General features: G+C 38.1%; 1 protein-coding gene and 2 pseudogenes across 1 annotated transcript in view; all 3 read left to right on the top strand.

Moving 5' to 3' along the window:
* The window catches only part of COL4A5 (collagen type IV alpha 5 chain), a 252,110-nt gene that overhangs the window by 30,106 nt on the left and 198,747 nt on the right, over window positions 1-23,257 (top strand). The gene's annotated exons all lie outside the window — the stretch shown is intronic.
* Window positions 2,530-3,611, top strand: LOC121102538 (annotated as a pseudogene).
* Window positions 18,948-19,640, top strand: LOC103668913 (annotated as a pseudogene).

The raw sequence follows: 23,257 nt of genomic DNA, 5'->3' as shown, positions 1-23,257 counted from the left end.
GAGCCTGTTTCTTGGTTTGCCTCTCTCCCCTGACCATGTTCATTTGTTTTGTTTCTTAAATTCCACATAAGAGTGAAATCATATGGTAGTTTTCTTTCTCGCACTTATTTCACTTAGCATAGTACTCTCTAGCTCCATCTCTATTTCTTCTTGAATTAGTTTTGATACTCTGTGTTTTGAAAACTTTGTTCATCTCATCTAAGTTGTCTAATTTTTTGGGTGTGTAAGTATTTATAGTATTCTCTTATAATCCTTTTTATTTCTGTAAGATTGGTTTAAATGTTTCATCTTTCATTATTTATTTCAGTTATTGACATCTTCTCTAATTTTTTCAGTCTAGATAAAGGTTGATTTTGTTGATCTTTCCTAAGAACCAGTTTTGGTTTCATTGATTTTCTCCATTGTTTTTCTATTCTCTATATAGTTTATCTCCACTCTAATTTTTAGAATTTACTTCCTTCTGCTAGCTTTGCATTTAGTTTGCTCTTCTTTTCTTTTTTTTTTTTATGAGGTGCAAGCGTAGGTCACTGATTGATTAAGATCTTTCTTCCTTTTTAATGTAGGCATTTACTGCTATGAATTTCCCTGTTACCACTCCCTTTACTGCATCCCATAAGTTGTGGTGTGTTGTATTTTCATATTCATTTTTCTTTGAGTGTTTTCTAATTTTCTTTGTGATTTTTTTCTTTGACCTTTGGTTGTTTAAGAGTGCATTGTTTAATTTTCACATCCAGTTTTTCTCCTTTTATTGAAATCTAGCTACATTCCATTGTGGTTGGAGAATATACTTTGTAGGATTTCAATATTTTTATATTTATTGAAGCTGGTTTTGTGTCCCGTATAGGTTCTATCTTGAAGAATGTTCCATGTGCACTTGAGAAGAATGTGTATTCTGCTCTAAAGTGAAGTGTCCTATATTTGTCTTTTAGGTACAGGTTTAAGGTATTGCTCAAGACCTCTATCTTCTTACTAATCTTCTGTCTAGATATTTTGTCCATTTTTAAAACTTGGTTATTGAAGTCTCCAACTATTATTGTACAACTATCCAATTCTGTCTTTAAGCCTGTCAGTATTTGCTTCATATATTTGGGGCTCTTTTGTTTGGTGTATATGTTTATAATTGTTATAAATTACTGATGCATTAACTTAAAAATATGTATATATAATGTCATTCTTTGTGTCTTGTAACAGGTTTTGGCTTAAAGTCTAGTTTGTCTGATATTATAGCCTGCCACTCTAGCTCTCTTTTGGTCATTATTTACATGGAATATCTTTTTTCTTTTTTTAACTGTCAATCCATTCTGCCAGTCTCTGCCTTTTGATTGGAGAGTTTAATCCATTTACATTTAAAATAGTTACTTATAAAAGAGATTTACTATTTGCTATTTTGCTATTTGTTTTCTGTATATCTTACACCCTTTTTGCCTTTCATTTTCTCCATTCATTTCTTCTTTTACGTTTAATAGATTTTTTTGTATTATACCATTTTTGTTCTCTTTTCATTTCCTTTATTTATTCCTTTTACATATTTTCTTAGTAGTTACACTGGAGATTAAAATTAATATACTAAATTTATAACAATCTGATTTGAATTGATATCATATTGTTCTTCTCACAAGTTATATCTTTATACATTGTGTGCCCTGTAACATGTATTTGTAATTATCTTTTTATGCATCTGTTTTTTAAATTATATAGGAAATAAAAAGAGGAGTTACAAACTGAAAATATGACATACTGGTTTTTATTTACCTATATAGCTACCTTTAGCAGAGATCTTTATTTTTTCATAAGGCTCTGAGTTACTGTCTTGTGTCCTTTCATTTCAGCTTGAAGAAATTCCTTTAGCATTTCTTGTAAGGCAGTTCTACTGGCAATGAGTACCCTCAGGTTTTATTTATCTAAGCATGTCTTAACTTTAACTCTATTTTTGAAGGATGGTTTTTGCTAGATAGGGAATTCTTGATTTTCAGTGTTCTTTTATTTTTAGTGCTTAAATATGTCATTCCACTGCCTTCTGGCCTCCATGGTTTTTGATGAGAAATAAGCTGTTAATTTATTGAAAATCTCTTCTTTGCGTGGAGTTGCTTCTCTCTTGCAACTTTATAGATTCTGTCTTTGTCTTTGACAGTTTGATTAGAATGTGCTTTGGATCTCTGAGTTATCCTACCTGGAGTTCATTGAACTTCTTGAATGTGTAGATTCATGTATAATCAAACTTGGGAAGTTTGCAGCTACTGTTTCTTAAAATATTCTTAGAAAGAATATTTAGGGGTGCCTGGGTGGCTCAGTTGCTTAAGCATCTGATTCTTGATTTCGGCTCAGGTCATGATTTCAGGGTCATGAGCTTGAGCCCCACATCAGGCTCTGCACTGAGCATGGAGCCTGCTTGAGATTCTTTCTCTCCTTCTCCCACTGCCCCTCCCCACCCCCCTTGCGTGCTCTCTCTCTCAAAAGAAGTAAAAATATTTTTAAAAGTATTTAAATATTCTTTTCTGTTTTCTTTTGTACTTCTAAAATGTATATTTTGTTCAGCTTGATGGTGTCCCACAGGTCTCCTGGTTCTGGACAGACCCTTCTGGCTTACACACTGGATGTACAACAGTTAATTGTTGGTGTTAACAAATGGATTCTACTGAGCCACCCTACAGCCAGAAAAGATACAAGGAAATTGTTAAGGAAGTCAGCACCCACATTAGGAAAATTGGCTACAGCCCTGACACAAGTAGCATTTGTGCCAATTTCTGGTCAGAATGGTGACAACATGCTGGAGCCAAGTGCTAACATGCCTTGGTTTAAGGGATGGAAAGTCACCCATAAAGATGGCAATGCCAGTGGAACCACACTGCTGGAATCTCTGGATTGCATTCTGTCACCAGCTCATCCAACTGACAAGGCCTTGCGTCTGCCCCTCCAGGACATCTACAAAATTGGTGGTATTGGTACTGTCCCTGTGGGCCGAGTGGAGACTGGTATTCTTAAACCTGGCATAGTAGTCACTTTTGCTCCATTCAATGTTAAATTTTAAAACTGAATTAAGGGAGGCTCTTCCTGGGGACAATGTGGGTTTCAGTATCAAGAATATATCTGTCAAAGATGTTCATTATCCTGAACCACTGAGGCCAAATCAGTGCTGGATATGTACCTGTGCTGGATTGTCACACAGCTCACATTGCTTGTAAGTTTGCTGAGTTGAAGGAGAAGATTGATTGTTTTTCTGGAAAAAAGCTAGAAGATGGTGCCAAGTTCTTGAAATCTGGTGATGCTGCCATTGTTGGTAGGGTTCCTGGCAAGCCTATGTGGGTTAAGAGCTTCTCTGACTATCCTCCTCTGGGCCATTTTACTGTTGGTGACATGGGACAGACAGCTGCTGTGGGTGTCACAAAGCAGTGGGCAAGAAGGCAGCTGGAGCAGGCTAGGTCACCAAGTCTGCCCAGAAAGTTCAGAAGGCTAAATGAATATTATCCCCAATACCTGCCACCCCATTCTTAAGCAGTGGTGGGAGAACAGACTCGGAACTGTTTGTGTCAGTGGGCCATTTAAGTTAAGTAAAAGACTGGTTAATGATAGCAATGCATCGTAAAACCTTCAGAAGGAAAGGAGAATTTTTTGTGGGCCATTTGGTGTGTGCGTGTGTGTGGCAATTTTAAGTTATTAGTTTTTAAAATCAGTACTTTTTAATGGAAACAACTTGACCAAAAATCTGTCACAGAATTTTGAGACCAATTAAAATAAAAGTTTAATGAGAAAAAAATATATAAAAATAAAGTCTTTGTCTAATAACCAGCATCTGGATTCTCAGTGATAATTTCTGTCAATTATTTTTTTTCTTAAACAGGCTACACTTTCCTTTTACTTGTAATATTTGCTTGAAAACAGAATTTGATTATTTTAAATGTGGTAACTGGAAATCAGACTTTGCCCTTTATCAGAGTTTCCTCATTTTTATTGTTGAGGGCTGCCATTATTCATTTGTTTAGTGACTTTTACAACCTATTTATGCAGAGCCTCTATCCCTTGTCACGTGTGGTACTGAAATCTGTGTTCCTTTAACTTGTGCTCAGATAGTGTTTTGATAGATACTTCTCTGAATGCCAGGAACCAATTAAAGGAGAGAGAGAAAAGGAGAACAAAAAAAAAAAAAAAAAGGAGAAGGGAGAAAAAATATCTCCTGTCTGTGTGCATTGGCTCTGTGTTATGACACTCCTTTAACACTTAGCCAGGACATTAGCAACTCTGCCTTAGCTTTCATTCCCTGCTTATATTGTGCTTGGAGATCAGCTAGAGTGAAAGCTAAATTTTTCTCAGGTCTTTCCTGAGTGTGGGTCCTCCCCTGGGCATATACCCTGCTTCTTAAATTCCTTGGTGTACATAGGCATTTTTCAATGCCCTGTTTTTTCGAAAAAGCTCCACTGCTTTTCCCCCCAGGCTTTTGGCACCTCATCCATATGCCGCACCTTCAGTCTTTTGCCCTAGGCAACTGTGGGTTGTTCCTTTACCTTACAGTGTTTTTCCCAATGCCTACAGCGGTACTGTCCTTTGTCTTCTCCAAGTTAAGTGCCTTGCATCAGTCCTTCAGGTGGTCCCCAGACGGGTTAGAACAATCATTCACGAACAAAATCTGCTCTACTGTCCCTGGTACCAGAGACAAGGGTCCCATAGTGAACATGGCTACCCTCCTGGAAAGTGCTGCTGAGCCAGGGAGGCAGCTGGGTAAGGACAAGCAAAAGCACCACAGACCTTTTCTACCACTTTTAATTTGTATTTTTCTTGATTCAACATTTGTTTGGTTGTTGTAAACCTTGGATCATTTTCCAAAGTTCTGACAAATTTGGTTTTGACAGTTCCTTCTTGATTTTTTGATGTTTCTGCAGAGGGGCACGTGCTTAAGAGTTTCATACTCCACCATTTCATTGATGTCCAAAAAATTTATTAATGTGTTCTTTCACTGTTTTTTGGAAACACAATCCATTCCCTGTTGAGTTACTTTTCACTTTCTGGACATTTTACTCTATTTTGTTAATCTGCTTGCCTGTCCTTACTCTCATATACTGTCTTGATTATCGTAGCTTTATGATATGGCTTGAAATCAGGCAGTGCAAGTTTGTTTGGATTGTGTTTAATCTGTAGATTAATTGACATTAATGATATTGAATCTTCCTTTACATGTTTATGGTATGTTTATTTTTTAAGTATTCTTTACTTTTTCTTGGCAATGACTTATACATTTCAATGTACCAGTTTTTTTTATTTTTTGTAGGGACTTTTTATAGATTCTTCAGGATTTCCTATATGTCGTTTTTGAAAAGAGGCAGTTTTACTTTTCCCTTTCCATTCTCTTTGCCTATTAGTTGTTTACTTTGCCTGTTCTGGATAGGACCTCCAGTACAATATTCAGTAGAAACAGGGAGAGCAAAGTGGTGAGATTAGTCTTTTCTGCCTCGTTCCACTTATTAGGGGGAAAGCATGCAGTCTGTTACCGTTAAATGTAATGGTAGTTCAATGGTTCTCAGTAGATGGGAAAACTGCCCACAGAGGGCAATTGCCAATGTCTGGAGACATTCTTGATTGTCATGATTGGGTGCTATTATTGGCATCTACTGGGTAGAGGCCAGAGGTGCTGTTAACCATCCCACAATGCACAGTACACGCACCTACCTAGTCTGCATGACAAAGAATCATCCAGGCCAAAATGTCAGTAGTGCCACTGCTGAGAAACTCTGCGTTAGTTGTGGGTTTTATGGGCTGCCTTTTTATCAGATTAAAGAAGTTACCTTTTATTCCTAGTTTGGTGAGAGTTTTAATCAAAAATGGCTACTAAAATTCTGCATCTACAGAGATGATTATATAGTATTTTTTCTTTTACTGAATTTATAAAGGAAATTACTATCTTAGTCCATTTAGGTTGCTATAACAAAGTATGACAGGTGGGGGGAGAAATTTATTTCTCAGTTTTGGAGGCTGGAAAATCCAAGATCAGAGTGCTGGCAGAGTCAATGTCTGGTGAAGGCCCCCCTCCTGGTTCATAGACAGCTGGATCTGTATCTTGCATCAAAATCTGGATCATGGAAATGCAGTTGATATAATTGGGATTTGTGTGACTAAACTGGCTCAAGGAGTCTCACATTGGGAAATGTGGAAAATATTTTTATGCCTTTGTTGATTATCTCATTACAATTGGGCTGGAAAATACAATATGACTTCATTTTAGCTTGATTACATCTGCAAAGACCTTACTTCCAAATAAGGCCACATTCGGAGGAGGGAAAAGATGGCAGAGGAGTAGGGGTCCCCTTTTTTAGCTGGTCCCCTGAGTCGAGCTGGATATGTACCAGACCATCCTGAAAACCCACGGAATCAGCCTGAGATGCAGGAAGATACATCTGGATCTCTACAAATGAACATCTCCAGCGTTGAGTATTGAGGTACGAAGCGGGGAGCTGTGAAACCGCGCACAGATATGGGAAGATAAATGGAAGGGGGAGGGAGCCGCCGCGTTCGGGTGCCGGGAAGCCGTAGCCACCTGCACTGGGGAGCGGGCCAGACTCGCGGACTGGCACCCGTGAGAGAGCAGACTGAGACTGTGAGCCTGGGAATGCGCGTGCTACCAGACTGAAAACCGGAGCTCCGGAGCGCTCACTGGAACTAGACTAAAACCAGGAGCTCAGGAGCGCATGCGTCCAAACTAAAAATCGGAGTTCTGGAGCGCACACTTGAACTAGACTGAAACTGGGATCTCGGAGTGCTTGCACAACCTGACGGAAAACCGGAGCCCCGGAGCGCTCACTGGAACTGGACTGATACCGAGAGCTCAGGAGCACGTGCGCGACCAGACTGAAAACTGGCGCTCCGAAGTGCGCGTGAACCACACTGAAACAGAGATCTCGGGAGCGTGCGTGGTAACCGGGGGCGGCTGGCAGTGTTAGAAACACAAACGACAGAGACCTGCCAGCCTTGGAAGTGAGGGCTGGGACACCGGCTGTGGGGTGCACAACCTGGGATGCTGCAGGGTTTTCAGCAGCACCGACAGAAACAGAGTTAAAGAGGCCAAGAGAGCTCAGTGGAGAGCTGACTGCGATCTCTCTGTTCTGAGACAGAGGCTAGGATACGGCCCCTGCTGCTCTGACTCTCAGAAGAGCCACAGAAAACCACCAGGGGAAGCCGCCAGAGAACAAAAGCCCGGAAATTCCAGCTTACATTGTGCCAATCCCCATCCCCCCTCACAGGGGACAAGGAGACTCTACCCAAACAGGATTGCCTGAATATCAGTGCGGCAAGCCCCTCCCCCAGAAAGCAGGCTGAAAAATCAAGAAGCCCACATCCCTAAGGTCCCTATAAAACAAAGGCACACTGCCTGGGTCCTGGTCAATAATTTGGGCTCTGGGCAACCCCGCAACCTCTCCTCATCAGAATGATGAGAAGGAGATCCCCCCCAGCAAAGAGAAGATAATGAGTCTGTGGCCTCTGCCACAGAACTGATGGATATGGATATAACCAAATTATGAGAAATGGAGTTCCGGGTAACAATGGTCAAGATGATGTGTAGACTTGAAAAAAAAATATTAATGAAAATATTAATGAGAATATAGAATCTCTAAGGGCGGAAATGAGAGAGAATCTGGCAGAAATTAAAGATGTTATGAATCAAATGCAGTCTAAACTAGATGCTCTGACGGCCAGGGTAAATGAGGCAGAAGAACGAATTAGTGAATTGGCAGATGGGATGGTAGAAGAGAAAGTTAAAACAAAAACTTGGCTCAAAAAATCCAATCTCAAGAATGTAGATTACAGGAGATTACTGAATCAATGAAACATTCCAATGTCAGAAACACTGGCATCCCCGAGGGGGTGGAGAAAGAGAGAGGTCTAGAAGAGATATTTGAACAAATTATAGCTGAAAACTTCCCTAATCTAGCAAAGGAAACAGGCATTTGTGTCCAAGAGGCAGAGAGGACCCCTCCCGAGGTCAACCATGACAAACCTATGCCACATCACGTCGTAGCGCAATTCGCAAATATTAGATCCAAGGATACAGTATTGAAAGCGGCCAGGGCGAAGAGGTTTCTCATGTACAGAGGCAAAAATATCAGAATAACGTCAGACCTGTCTACACAGACCTGGAATGAGAGGAAGGGTTGGCAGGATATTTTTAAAGCTCTATCCAAGAAAAACATGCAGCCAAGGATCCTTTATCCACCAAGGCTGCCATTCAGAATTGATGGACAGATAAGGACCTTCCAGGATCAGCAGAAACTGACCAACTTTGTAACCATGAAACCAGCCCTACAGGAGATATTAAGGGGGGTTCTATAAAAGTAAAAAGGCCCCAAGAGTGATACAGAACAGAAATTTACAATCTATAGAAACAAAGACTTCACAGGCAACATGACATCCTTAAAGTCATGTCTCTCAATAAACACTCTCAATGTGAATGGCCTAAATGCTCCCATAAAACACCACAGGGTTGCAGATTGGATAAAAAGACATGACCCATCCATTTGCTGTCTACAAAGGACTCATCTTGAGCCTAAAGATACATCCAGACTAAAAGTGAAGAGATGGAAAACCATTTCTCATGCCAATGGACCTCAAAAGAAAGCTGGGGTAGCAATCCTCATATAAGACAGATTAGATTTTAAACTAAAGACTGTACTTAGAGATATAGAAGGACCCTATATTATTCTTAAAGGATGTATCCAACAAGTGGATATGACAATTATAAATACCTACGCCAACAGGGGAACAGCAAGATACGCAAGCCAACTCTTAACCAGAATAAAGAGACATATAGGTAAAAATACATTAATAATAGGAGACCTCAACACTCCCCTATCAGCAATAGACAGACCACCTAAGCAGAAAATCAACAAAGAAACAAGAGCTTTGAATGATATACTAGACCAGATGGACCTCATAGATATACACAGAACACTACACCCCAGAACAACAGAATACCCATTCTTTTTGAATGCACATGGAACTTTCTCCAGAATAGACCATATACTGGGTCACAAAACAGGTCTCAACCAATACCAAAAGACTGAGATTATTCCCTGCATATTCTCAGACCACAATGCTTTGAAATTGGAACTCAATCACAAGGAAAAATTTGGAAGAAACTCAAACACTTGGAGACTAAGAACCATCCTGCTCAAGAATGATTGGATAAACCAGGAAATTAAAAATCAAATTAAACAATTTATGGAGACCAACAAGAATGAAAACACATCAGTTCAAAACCTATGGGACACTGCAAAGGCAGTCCTAAGGGAAAATACATAGCCATCCAAGCCTCACTCAAAAGAATAGAAAAATCTAAAATGCAGTTTTTATATTCTCACCTCAAGAAGCTGGAGCTGGAACAGAAGAACAGGCCTAACCCATGCACGAGAAAGCAGTTGATCAAGATTAGAGCAGAGATCAATGAATTAGAAACCAGGAGCACAGTAGAGCAGATTAACAGAACTAGAAGCTGGTTCTTTGAAAGAATAAATAAGATCAATAAGCCACTGGCCAGACTTATTCAAAAGAATAGAGAAAGGAACCAAATTAATAAAATTATGAATGAAAGGGGAGAGGTCACAACCAACACCAATGAAATAGGAAGGATCATTAGGAACTTTTATCAACAGCTTTATGCCGATAAATTAAACAACCTGGAAGAAATGGATGCATTCCTGGAAACCTATAAACTACCAAGTCTGAAACAGGAAGAAATTGATTATTTAAACAGACCGATTAATTATGAAGAGATTGAAGGAGTGATCAAAAACCTCCCCAAAAACAAGAGTCCAGGGCCTGACGGATTCCCTGGGGAATTCTACCAAACATTCAAAGAAGAAATAATACCTATTCTCCTGAAGCTGTTTCAAAAAATAGAAACAGAAGGAAAACTACCAAACTCATATTATGAGGCCAGTATTACCTTGATCCCCAAACGAGGCAAAGACCCCATCAAAAGGAGAATTACAGACCAATATCTCTGATGAATATGGATGGCAAAATTCTCAACAAGATCCTAGCTAATAGAATCCAACTGTACATTAAAAGGATTATCCATCATGAGCAAGTGGGATTCATCCCTGAGATGCAAGGGGGGTTCAACATTCGCAAATCGATCAGTGTAATAGATCATATCAACGAGAAAAGAGTTAAGAACCATGTGACCCTCTCAATTGATGCAGAAAAAGCATTTGACAAAATACAGCATCCTTTCCTGATTAAAACCCTTCAGAGTGTAGGAATAGATGGTACATTTCTCAAGATCATAAAAGCCATCTATGTAATGCCTACAGCAAATATTATTCTCAACGGGGAAAAGCTGGAAGCCTTTCCCTTAAGATCAGGAACACGACAAGGATACCCACTCTTGCCACTATTATTCAACATAGTACTAGAAGTCCTTGCAACAGCAATCAGGCAACAAAAAGGTATAGAAGGTATCCAAATCGGCAAAGAAGAAGTCAAACTGTCTCTCTTCGCAGATGACATGATACTCTATATGGAAAACCCAAAAGAATCCACTCCCAAACTATTAGAAGTTATAGAGCAATTCAGTAATGTGGCGGGATACAAAATCAATGCTCAGAAATCAGGTGCATTTCTATACATGAACAATGAGACTGAAGAAAGAGAAATTAGGAAATCCATTCCATTTACAATAGCACCAAAAATCATACATTGTCTCGGAATTAACTTAACCAGAGACGTAAATGGTCTATATTCTAGAAACTACAAATCACTCTTGAAAGACATTGAAGAAGACACACAAAGGTGGAAAAATATTCCATGCTCATGGATCAGAAGAATAAACATAGTTAAAATGTCTAAGCTATCCAGAGCAATCTACACTTTCAATGCCATCCCGATCAAAATACCAATGACATTTTTCAAAGAACTGGAACAAACAGCCCTTAAATTTGTGTGGAACCAGAAAAGGCCCCGAATCACCAAGGAACTGTTGAAAAGGAAAAACAAAGCTGGGGGCATCATGTTGCCGGATTTCAAGCTATCCTACAAAGCTGTGATCACAAAGACAGCATGGTACTGGCACAAAAACAGACATGTAGACCAATGGAACAGAATAGAGAACCCAGAAATGGACCCTTGGCTCTTGGGGCAACTAATCTTTGACAAAGCAGAAAAAAACATCCATTGGAAAAATGACAGTCTCTTCAATAAATGGTGCTGGGAAAATTGGACAGCTACATGCAAAAGAATGAAACTTGACCACTCTCTCACACCATACACAATGATAAACTCCAAATGGATGAAAGACCTCTGTGTGACACAGGAATCCATCAAAATCATAGAGGAGAACATAGGCTGCAACCTCTTTGTCATCGGCCACAGCAACTTTTTTTCATGACACATCTCCAAAGGCAAGAGAAACAAAAGAAAAAATGAACTTGTGGGACTTCATCAAGATAAAAAGCTTCTGCACAGCCAAGGAAACAGTCAAAAAAACTAAGAGGCAGCCCACGGAATGGGAGAAGATATTTGCAAATGACACTACAGATAAAAGACTGGTATCCAAGGTCTACAAAAAACTTTTCAAGCTCAATACACAAGAAACAAATAATCAAATCAAAAAATGGGCAGAAGATATGAACAGACACTTTTCCAATGATGACATACAAATGGCTAACAGACACATGAAAAAATGTTCAACATCATTAGCCATCAGGGAAATTCAAATCAAAACCACCTTGAGATACCACCTTACACCAGTTAGAATGGCAAAAATTGACAAGGCAGGAAACAACAAATGTTGGAGAGGATGTGGAGAAAGGGGATCCCTCTTATACTGTTCTTGGGAATGCAAGTTGGTACAGCCAATTTGGAAAACAGTGTGGAGGTCCCTTAAAAAGTTAAAAATTGAGCTACCCTATGATCCAGCCATTGCACTACTGGGTGTTTACCCCAAAGATACAGACGTAGTGAAGAGAAGGGCCATATGCACCCCAATGTTCATAGCAGCATTGTCCACAATAGCTAAATCATGGAAGGAGCTGAGATGCTCTTCAACAGATGACTGGATTAAGAAATGTGGTCCATATATACAATGGAATATTACTCAGCCATCCAAAAGAACAATTTCTCAACATTTGCTGCAACATGGATGGCACTGGAGGAGATAATGCTAAGCGAAATAAGTCAAGGAGAGAAAGACAATTATCATATGGTTTCACTCATTTATGGAACATAAGAAGTAGGAAGATCAGTAGGAGAAGAAAGGGAAGAAGAAAGGGGGCAGTAAACAGAAGGGGGAATGAACCATGGCAGATTATGGACTCTGGGAAACAAACTGAGGGCTTCAGAGGGGAGGGGGGTGGGGGAATGGGATAGGCTGGTGATGGGTAATAAGGAGGGCACGTATTGCATGGTGCACTAGGTGTTATACGCAAGTAATGAATCATGGAACTTTACATCAAAAACTAGGGATGTACTGTATGGTGACTAACATAATATAATAAAAAATTATTATAAAATATAAATTTAAAAAAAAATGCCACATTCTGAAGTCATGAAGTGGATGTGAATTTTGGGAGGACTATTCAAACCAGTACACCATGCTTAAGAAAAATTTTTTTAATTTAAATTTTACTTAAAAAATTTTTTCTTTGTTAACATACAGTGCAATATTGGGTTCTGGAGTACTGTTCAGTGATTGATCACATACAACACCCAGTGCTCATCACAAGTGCCCTCTTTTCTTTTTGAGGTGGGGGCAGAGGGAGAACGAGAATCTTAAGCAGGTTCCATGCCTGGCGCAGAGTCCATCGCAAGGCTCAGTCTCACAACCTTGAGATCATGATCTGAGCTGATATCAAGAGTCAGATGCTTAACAGACTGAGCCACCCAGGTGCCCCACAACAAGTGCCTTCTTTAATACCCATCACCCATCACCCATCTAGACCACTCCCCACCTCCCTCCTTCCATCACCCCTCAGTTTGTTCTGTATTGGTAAGAGTCTCTTATGGTTTGTTACCCTCTCTCCTTTTTTCCTCCTTCCCATATGTTCATCTGTTTTCTTAAATTCCACATATGAGTGAGATCATATGGTATTTGTCTTTTTCTGATTGACTTATTTCACTTAGCATAGTATGCTCTAGCTCTATCCTCATCACTGCAAATGGCAAGATTTCATTCTTTTTATGGCTGAGAGATACCTTGAAAATATTTTCATTTTAATGTCCTTTGGTTTAAATGCAAATCTAAATAGTCCTATATGCAAATGTTCAGATAGACTGTCTAAGATTCATAAAGGAATTCCCAAAGTTTTCAAAACAAGAAAATGTGGAAGAATATGATATCACTGTTACTTTTTCTGATTCAAACTTATCAGAATAAAGCAAATGATCATTGCATTAGAATGTGTTTGGAGGAGGAGGCTTGGTGAGACAGTCATCAAAGTTTTGCATTCCAATACATATGCCAGGTTGAATAGTACATAATCCTCACCCTTAAAGAGCCCACAGTTCTGTTGAGAGACAAATTACAATATAGCATGATGAGTGCAATAGTAGAATTGTACATAGGGCACAGAACAAAATAATTATCTATATTGAGTTCTAAAACTCTGTGTGTGTGTGTGTGTGTGTGTGTGTGTGTGTGTGTAATACAGAGGCCCGGGGGAGGCAGAAAGGGAGAGTGAGAGAGAGAGAGAGAGAGAGAGAGAGGAGAGTTAACTGATAGTTTTCAAAGGAAAAATAAGTAAATCAAAGTTGTTTATCCCATATACACTAATTAAAAACTAGTCACGCTCACAGTGTTGTAATATAGTTCCACCATATGTCCACAGTGTTTATTTATTTATTCCAAAATGTCAATTCTCTGACCAAGTATTCTCTTTTGGATCTGGAGAATCTGCTAAAGGTAAAGCTCTCATATAGCTAATCGGGAAACTTCAGTGGGGAAATACGTAGAATACTTAACATTACTTATAATAACTTGGAAAATTATAATACTATGAAACAAACATTAGCCTGATTAACTGCTGATTTTGTAACTGAAATAAATTGGTTCCCTTGGTTCTTACCCTGCCCCAAGGTGTTTTTTAGACAGGAGAAATTAGCTGTTAATAATTTGCTGAAGAAGATGTGCTGTGCTGCTTTGCATTGTTTTTCTTCCCCCCACAACTCCCGCTCCACTTACATTTATCTTTGATTAAGTAATACATTCAGGTGGTTCAAATTTTGATAGTTATAAAAGTCTATACAGTTAAAAGTTTCCCACTCTTTGTGCCCAGCCACATAGTTCTTCTTCCCAGAGGCATCCTGTGGTAACTTTTCTGGTTTTTACTTTTAGAGCTATTTCATGCATGTATAAGCATGGGCGCTTACAAACATACACACACTTACTTAAATTTCCTTATTTTTACACATTTTCTGTACTTAAGATCATTCCATATTAGTACATAAAGAGCTATGGCTACGTAGTATTATTCAATTGTATGGACATGCCATAATTTATTTAAACAATCCTCTACTGAGAAATATGTAGCTTGTTTCCTGACTTTTGCTATTACATTTCTGTAACAAATAACCTTGTAATAGGTCATTTCAGATGTGTAATATCTGTAGGATAAATTTCTAGAAATGGAATTGCTGGGTTGGATGGTATGTGCCTTTGTCATTTTGATGGATATTACCAAATTGTCCTCCATAGAGGTTGTGCCAGTTTATACTTATACTGGCAATAGATAAAAGTGCTTGTTTCCCCAACCCTCACCAACACATTGTGCTATCAAACACTATATCTTTGCTAATATGATAGGTGAAAAATAATATCTCATTGCGGTTTTAATTTGCATTTATGTTCTGAGTAAGGTTGAGCATCTTTTCATATATTTAAGACCCTGTGATATTTATAAAAAATAATTCCCTTTTTATGATGGTTGGGATGCTACTGGATTGATGGCACAATATCTTTTCTCCTTTACTTATACCTATGGGCATTTTTTTTTTTTTTTTACATATGAGAACAAGGGTAATTCCAAATAACACCTTTAGGTCAAATAAACTCTAAGCCAGAGCATTTTATGTGTTTTAAAAAATCTCTAGCTTTTTACAGTTAACTCAACATATCATAGTTGACAAACAACTGAACCAACATCCCCTTGTTATTTTAAATGATTTAAATTACTCATAAGAAATTTAAGTCAATATTTTGTTACTTCTTAGAATGTATTATACTTAAAAATTTTATATTTTAAGAAAAATGGAATTATTCTTTAATTAGAAACTTACCAGTGTGTTAGAATTTACAAAGAATTATTTAAAATTATGATATGTTCTCATGTGAAATATGTGTTTGCAGTTTCCTTTCTCAATGCCTAAGACACATTATAGGAAGGTTAGAAGTTCAGTGTATATTTAAATGTGTTGGCTGATTCATAAGTGGCTCTGGACTCTTTTGCATCATACAACAAATTGTTCTGAGAGCTTTGTCTATGGCACTGTATATCACTTCTATTATAGCACTTATCAATGTCTGCCATGTATCATTAGTTATTTATGTGTCTGCCTTTCTCACTAGATCGTGAACTTCTGGAGGATATAATTTGCATTCCCCTTTAGCACTAGCTTAGAGCTTTGCATAAACTTCACACTCGTAAAATGTTTGTTGAATTGAATTGAATCACATTTACATTGGGGTTCTGAGGTATTTTTAAAAACACTTTTCCACATATTTTTTTATTTCACTTTTATGTAATGTCTTATTCTAATGCTGCTTGAGTTTGCATTCTACAAGTATTATTGACTTTGTATTGAANAGAATTACTCAAAGTCCTTCTCTAATAATAGCATTGAAGAGGTAGATTTTTTATTGTACATATTTCCTTACTATTCTTCATTTTCTTCCATCAAAGTCCTATTTTTATTCTAACCACAAGCAGTTCTAAATATTTACTGGGCAGTGGTGGGTAAATTGGTCACTGTGGTAAGGTATATGCATTGATTCATCTCACTAAGATTCCCAATTTATGTAGGCAATTTGAAATGTGAAATTAAAATTATGGTCATTACTACTATTAAGTAATTTAGAAGGTTCTATAACAGAGTGAACAACTTTTCAAATGGCTTTTTTAATTTAAATTTTTATTAAAATAATTGTGCATTCACATGCAGTTCTAAGAAATAATATAGAGATCCTTTGTACACTTTACCTATTTCTTCCCAGTGTTGATATCTTGGAAAACTATTGTGTAACGTCACAACCAGGATGTTAATATTAACACAAAATACCAGTCTATTCATATTTTACCATATTTATTTGTGTTTATTTGTGTGTGTGTGTTTTAGTTCTATACAATTTTATTACATATATAGATCCATGTATCCTCCACCACAGTTAAAATACTGCATAGTTCCAACACCACGAGGATATCTGTATTGTGCTTTATAACCACACATACCACCAAGCCCAACCCTCACTATCCTAACTCATGGCAACCCATAATCTGTTCTCTATTTCTAAAATTTTGTCCTTTCAAAAATGTTATATAAATGAAATAATATAGTATGTAACTTTGTGTGATTAGCATTTTGATCAGCATAACTCCCTGAAGATATATCCAAGTTCTTCTGATTATCAATAGTTTATTCCTTTTTATTGCTGAGTAATATCCCATGATATGTATGTATCACAGTTTGTTGAATCATTCACATATTGAAGGAAATCTGGGTTGATTCCATTTTGGAGCTATTACAAATAAAGCTGCTATGAATATTACTGTACAGGTTTCTGTGTAAACAGAAATTTTCATTTCTTGGGCTAAATGACCAAGAGTATAATTGCTGGGTCATATGGTAGTTGCATGTTTGCTTTTCTCAGATATTGTCAAACTGTTACAAAGTAGCATTCTCTCTCTTTTTTAAAGATATTACTTATTCATTTGACAGAGGGGGAGCAGCAGGCAGAGGGAGAAGCCTCTGAGCAGGGAGCCCGATGAGGGACTCGATCCCAGGACCCTGGGATCATGACCTGAGCTGAAGGCAGATGCTTAACTGACTGAGCCACCCAGACACCCCCAGAGCGTTCTTATCCTAAATGAGTGATCTAGTTTCTCCTCACCCTCACTGGCATATGCTGTTGTCACTATTTTTTTTATTTTAGCTGTTCTTACAGGTGTGTAGTGATAGCTCAATTTGGTTTCAATTTGTCATTCTCTAATGGCTAAAGATGTTCAGCATCTTTTGATGTGCTTGTTTGCCATCTTCGTATTCTCTTCAGTGAAATGGCTCTTCATTGTCTTTTGCCTGTTTGTTTCTTTTTACTATTGAGTTTTTGAGTTTTTTATATATTCTAGATTCTAGTCCTTTTTTAGATATGTGGTTTATAAATATTTTTCCCCAGTCTGTAGCTTTTTTCATCCTCTAAACAGGATCTTTTGCAGAGCAAAAGATTTAAAATTTGATGAAGTCCAATTATTCAATATCTTCTTTTTACAAGTTGTGCTTTTATTTTTAAGATTTTATTTATTTATTTGACAGAGAGACAGCCAATGAGAGAGGGAACACAAGCAGGAGGAGTGGGAGAGGAAGAAGCAGGCACCCAGCAGAGCAGGGAGCCCAATGTGGGGCTCGATCCCAAGACCCTGGGATCATGCCCTGAGCTGAAGGCAGACGCTTAATGACTGAGCCACCCAGGCGCCCCATAAGTTGTGCTTTTGATGTCATCTAAGATCTCTTCACCTAGCCCTAGATACTAAAGATTTTTTGAAAGTTTTATAGTTTCATTTCTAACACTTAAGTCCATGATCCATTTTAATTTCTCCAGTACTATTTGTTGAAAAGGCTTTCTTTTCTCCCTTGAAATACTTTTGTAAAAAAAAAATCACCTGAGTTTATTTGTATGGATCTATTCCTAAGTTCTTTACTCTGCGCCACTGATCTGGATGTCTATTTTTTCACCAATAACATACTGTCTTGATTACTGTAGCTATATAGAAAGCCTTAATATTAAGTAGACTGATTCCTCCCACTTTATTCTTTTTTCTCAAGGTAGTTTTAGGTATTCTAGGGCCCGTATTATATAAATTTTATAATTACTTTGTGTCTATAAATCCTTGCTGGAGTTTTAATTGAATTTGAATCAAACCAAAGATCAATTTGGGAGAATTGGCATATTTAGTATGTAGAGTCTTCTAATCCATGAGCACGGTATGGCACTCCATTAATTAGATTTTTTCTACCCATAATAGTCTCTTTTGTGTTTTCCTTGTTTTCATGTCAGATGAGAGTGCATACATTAACCTGGATTTCAAATATTTAGGCTTGCTGAGAATGTTAAACTCATTAATATTCATTTACTATTTATTTACTTATTCATTCATTCATTCATTCATTCACTCAATCACAATGCAGGTGTATTTGTCTTGCTCCATTGCAATTGAGAGGTAATATTTTATTTGCAGTATTAATATTGATTTTAAAGGTTATAACCCTGTACATAAGTGAGAAATTGACTATACTAAAGAAAGAACCTTAATATAGACTAAGGAATTTTTGTAATGACATTTACTGTAAAGATTTTTATCTCTGGTACAAAATAAATATGGGCTGAGGGAGGGATTACTGACTAAAGGAATAGGACTTATCAGAGGGAGGGTATAATCTTTGAAAAATTTCTTATTTGGCAATTTTAACCCCAGAATCTAAAGAAATTGAGGGTATGGAGTGAGTCAACTCAGGCAGTATGAGTAAGTGATTATTTAGGAGAGAATAGAAATATAAGTGCTGTACTGGAGATACCCTTTTATGGAGTAATACAAACATTTAGGTAAGTTTATAACTCTTCCTTGAAATAGGAGTATCTGTTTTTCTTGAGTTTTCTTAAGTTAATTATTCATTCAACAAGTATTTATGGAGCCCCTACTACTTTCTCTGCATTTTGCCTGGACATGTCAGTATATGGCTGTTTAAAAGACAGTATCCAAAGACCCAGCAGTCACTGGCTCCCTTCTCAGTACCTGCTCCCACTGGTCCTGAGGGCGTGTGGGTCAGGGACAGCCCCAAAGAATAGGAGGTGGAGGGGGAGCAGGTGTGCAGGTCTAAGTGTCTTGGCTATGCACTCATGAAGAGAATTGGGAGGGGAAGAACACAAGGAGAGGCCCAGGAGCTATGGCATCCAAAGAGAAGCAAGCGATGAAAAATCTCAATGTGGAAAATGCCCAGCAGGAAAACGAAAAAGAAGAACAGGGACCCATGCAGTATGCAAAGGAATCATGCAGTTGGAGAGGGGGGTGAAGGCCAGAAGCCTGGAGGAAATGTCAGGCTGGAGTGAATGAGACAGCTTGTCTGCAATTTTCAATGAGCCATACCTAACAGGCATATTGACCAGAATGAAGTGGGAGATGATGTGGAAAAGTTCATAGGGCAGACGATGGGAATCAGGAAAAAGACTAAGGAGCAGCAAATGAGGCATCATAAGCGCTTCCAAACTCCTGAACCTGATAATCATGAGTTTTGCCTCATACCTTGAATCCTAAGGTTTTCTCCGAGGTTAATAAGGTGGGCTCTGCTCTACAAGCTTGTAGTTTTGTGATTTACTTTCTCTGTAACCTTTTTGGTATTTCCACTTGGAAGCTTGTAATTAAATATTGCTTTGTCTCAGTGTAAAACTTTCTGTCCAGTAGGGCAATTTCCCCTAGTTTTAGGAAAAACTATTATTTTCATAATATGAAATTAATAAAGCAGTTTAAAAAGCAAAAAAAAAGAAGATCCCTGAGTTCATGGAATTTATAATGTAATATGATATATAATATAGCAGTAACAGCATCTATAGATTTTTTCCAGCAGGAAAATGGCATGATAAACTTATTATTTGAATAGATCTATTTACAGGTATTAGTAGCCAATACAAAAAGGAATACCAACCTTGTATATCAGTTTTCAAGGTACAGGGATATTTCTGATTTTACTGTTTTCCAGGCTTTGGAATCTACATATCTGAAGTTATTGATTTGATTGGCAAATGAATTAATTATGACTTAAATAGATGTTTTCTAAGCCATGAGAGAGAACATGAGAGTATGGAAGTGGGGGGGAGGTGCAGAGGGAAAGGGAGAGAATCTCAAGTAGACTCTGTGCTGAGTGGCAGAACCGCTGGGGGTGGGGGGGTGATGCTTGATCTCACGACCTTGAGATCATGACCTAAGCTGAAACCAAGAGTTGGACACATAACTGACTGAGCCACCTAGGCACCTTAAAATATTTATAATTTTTTCAAACAAGTTGATGAATGCAACGTGATTTGTTTGAATCTTTATTTTAAAGATTTTATTAATTTTTTTCAGAGAGAGAGAGTGAGTGAAAGAGAGAGCATGAGTGGGGGGAGGTGCAGAGGGAGAGGGAGAATCAGACTTCCCGCCAAGCAGGGAGCCCAATGCTGGGCTTGATCCCAGGACCCCAGGATCATGATCTGAGCTGAAGGCAGATGTTTAACTGACTGAGCCACCCAGGCGCCTCATGAATCTTTTTTTAAATAAAGATTTTATTTATTTATTTGCAAGAGAGAGAGAGAGAGAGGGATCATGAGCAGGGGGAGGGGCAGAGGGAGAGGGGCAAATAGACTCCCCACTGAACAGGGAACCCAATGCAGGGCTCCATCCCAGGACTCTGACATCATGACCTGAGCTGAAGTCAGAAACTTAACAGACTGAGCCACCCAGGCACCCCGATTTGTTTGCATCTCGATTGGAGAAACAGTCTGTCTATTTTAGGAAAGTGTCAGGATACTCTGGGTTATGAGACCAGTCTACCCCAAGATGTGGGTGGGTTGGTTATTGTAGAATGGCACTATAGAGCATTCAAGAAGTGAGGCAGTGAAGAGAAGATGACTAGTTTTTGAAAAGCTTCAAGATTCCATATTATCTATTTGTATTTACTTTGTTCTTTTTTTCTCATCCTCATACTTTTTGTTTCCTCTTAATATTGGCTTGCACATGGCCAACATAGCCTTTGAGACCGTTCTGTATCATGACCTCTTGGCTTCATTCCCACTGCTACCTAGGTTAATCTCTTGCTGTTTTCTAGTTCAAATTTGTGGGTGGAAATCTAATCAATCTGGTATGTTTATTTTTTCATGCTGGCCCCCTCCTAGTCTACTGGCCAGCCAAAAGATTATTTTTGAGTTACCTTGTTCCTTTCTGTTCTACAATTACCTATTGTTCTGCGTGGGAATTCTGGATCATATAGTAAAAAACATGAGTGCCTGTGGCTGCCCTTGTGTAGGGACAGTGGACATGACCATTACACTTAGCAAGGACTTTAGTTGTCACTATGATTAATAATAATAAAGGGTAATTTGTGAAAACATGCTACCTTCAAGCAGGTTTATTTAGGCCTAAAAGCCAGTTTTAAGGAAGAATATCTATACTGTATTATAGTTATCTGGGGTGTAATGTTGATTTGGAGTTGTCTTAGTTCTTGTTTTTAGAAAATTTCTGATACCCTAAAATTTACATTGCACATATTACTCTTAGAAAAATGGACAAATTTTAGATCTTCATCTTACGATATTTATGTATATTGTATAAATATAATAAAGTGTAAATTGGATACTGTCTACCATTAGTTCATTATCTAATTTGAACCTCATTAACTTTACAGAGATAACTAATTGATTTGGTTTATCTATTTAGGCCTGTGTCAACATTTGTGTAGACTGGGCCAAGAATACAAATGCAACTGTTCATACCATATGTGTAAAACTTTAAAAATTTTTAAACCAAGTTAACAAACTATTAAATAAAATAATGTTGTAGTCTTACATTTTGACATATGCTTTTTAGTGAACTGGAAGTTTAGGTTCAAGTTTAGATTTCTCAAACTCCTCACAGTTTAATATGATTGCCCTGGGAAATCTTACTCCTAGTCCTTGGGTGGCCTCATCTTTCGATACCTGACTCTGTCTTGCATGAGGGTCCTCACTCTAATGTACGTTTCCCTCCAGCCTATGTATACAAGCTCTGTTCATGGTCCCTATCACGAGCTTGCTTTGACAACCCTTTGGACCTAACAGTGGGCACATAGATAGCAAGATCCTCCCTCCAGAACAGCACTTCAAAATGGGTTCCAAGAGAGAATTAAGCCATAATACCCCCAGGCATTCACTGGATAAAAATAATAAAATGCTACCAGTCTTGTACCATATTTGAGAGAATGGGCAAAATGGTTACATGAATAATTTTCTTTAGGGCTTAAGAAAGGCTAGTGGGCTGAGAAAGGCTGTGGAGAGTAGATGAAGAAGAGTTCTGTGTGGGCTCATGAAAGTGGCTTGGGGATATTTGGGCAGGGAATTTTGGAATCTTAGGTACGCAAATTATGATCTAGAAGGGGGAGGCACAGGCTTCTGGTGATTTTTTCCCTTTGGCCCTTGCAAACCCTTCTCTCCTAGAACTGGGAACAGCTGAGGAATGGCTAGAGTGGGGTGTGCTAAATTATGGGGCCCTCCTTGCCCATATCCTAAAGTGTGGCACTTCATCCATTAATTGTTTTCACGTTTTACCGGTTAGATTCTATGCTATTTTTTTTTTTTTTGGCTTGAAAATGTGTTTAGATGTAATCAGGCTTGATTCCAATGAACATGGCATAGTAGAGAATGCCAAAAATTCATCTTTTCACAAAAACAGCAAATAAACTAGCAAATATTCTCAGAATCAACTTATTGGCATTCTGGAAACTAATAAAAAATTTACAATAACCAAGCAAATGTTTAATCAAGGAAAAAGCAGCTGAATCTCAGTAAGAGAGCTTTGTGGTATTTTAACTCACCTAGTCTCCATTCCCTGCTCTCTAGTTTGGCAGAAGCTTTGAAGTGGCCTCATTCTTAAAGAATTGTGGTCATTTATTTTGACCAGTTTGGTGGCTCCCTGAAGAACTAGCTCAAAAGACTTTCCCTTATTTTGCCTAACTCAGAACTCTCTTGAGGCCAAGGCAGCTACTTGGGGGGCACTTGTGGAAATCATAAAGGCAAATATATTAATCATAACAAACAAACAATAAGATCAACTGAAAATAACATTTGGGTGTATAGGTATCTCTTTGAGACCCTGCTTTTAATTATTTTGAGTACTGAAAAGTGAAATTGCTGGATCATATGGTAATTCTATTTTTAATTTTTTGAGGAACTGCCATACTGTTTTCCATAGCAGCTACACCATTTTACATTTCCACCAACAGTGTTCAAGGACTCCAATTTCTCCACATCCCCACCAACACATATTATTTTTTTCACAGTTGTCATCCT

Source organism: Ursus maritimus, assembly GCF_017311325.1.
Source record: "Ursus maritimus isolate PB19 chromosome X unlocalized genomic scaffold, ASM1731132v1 scaffold_X1, whole genome shotgun sequence".
Classification (NCBI taxonomy): domain Eukaryota; kingdom Metazoa; phylum Chordata; class Mammalia; order Carnivora; family Ursidae; genus Ursus; species Ursus maritimus.
This window is presented reverse-complemented; position numbering and strand designations above follow the sequence as displayed.